Source organism: Wasmannia auropunctata, unplaced genomic scaffold (assembly GCF_000956235.1).
Source record: "Wasmannia auropunctata unplaced genomic scaffold, wasmannia.A_1.0 LD334385.1, whole genome shotgun sequence".
NCBI lineage: Eukaryota > Metazoa > Arthropoda > Insecta > Hymenoptera > Formicidae > Wasmannia > Wasmannia auropunctata.
The window spans coordinates 783895-784924 of NW_012028505.1; the positions used below are offsets into that span (position 1 = coordinate 783895).

At 32.9% G+C, this 1030-nt stretch overlaps 1 protein-coding gene across 1 annotated transcript in view; it reads left to right on the forward strand.

The window, feature by feature from the left end:
• LOC105458719 overlaps positions 1–1030 on the forward strand; it is a gene marked incomplete at its 3' end in the record, with an annotated part of 1942 nt that overhangs the window by 240 nt on the left and 672 nt on the right. The window lies entirely within an intron of this gene.

Here is a 1030-nt window from a genome sequence, read left to right on the forward strand (position 1 = left end):
ATCCTTGCAAAATTAATCGTCATGAAACTTAATACAGACATTATCAAAATGAGATAAAGTGGCAAATTGCCGCCATACAGTTCATCGGACTTATTTATCTCAATCAGGATTCACTCATTTAGCCATTCAATTTTGGTTAGATTTCTTCATATTTTACCATATTATATCTATGTCAAGTTTCATGACGACTGATTTTGTACCATAAAATTTTCTCAACTTTGAATACTGCTCTCTCGTGAAAATTTACTCGAAGACGTCTGTCGTCCTTTCTCTGGAGACGAGCTTTACGGATTCCAAGTGTGTTTTGTCAACATCGATGTACACTTCGTAGATACGAAGTATCTTTATTTACTTACGTATATGTTATCTGCAGGATATACGAGCATACCGTTCATGGAGAAAACACGATGTATACCCGTGGAAAATTTAATCCACGCGCGACAGAAATCTTGGATGAGAAAACTCAGTAGAGTAAATTTGATTTGCTCTCGAGCGATAACGAGCCAATTGTCATTCGTAATCAAGTATTAAGTAATCGACGAAAGGGACGTTGTCCGGCCTCCAACAATTTCCAAGAATAATAAAAACAATGTATACGTTTATCATAGATAAGATTAGATTAATATATTTAAATTTGATGCCGAGAAGCGTGAGTGAAAATTCGAGATCCATGATAATTTTCAATTCCCTCATTAATCAATCTTTATCGTACGGTAGAGCACCTCGGATCATCTAAATTACAATTAATGTGGGCAATTTGACTGAATAAATATTATTAGCGCAATAATGTCAAGCAGTTATCCGATTCCTTATCTCATTCTTGTCAAAACATACACGGAAAGAACGATTTTATTGAAAGGTCTAAAAATTTTGCTAAAAACATATAAAAATATATTTCTCAATTTAGATACACGGAAAGAACAATTTTGCTGAATTCAGATCTGAAAATAATTTTTTGTTGGATCATCAAAATAATTTGTTGGAATGTTAAAGCTGATAAGAATCGCTATAAAACATTTTGATATTTTAG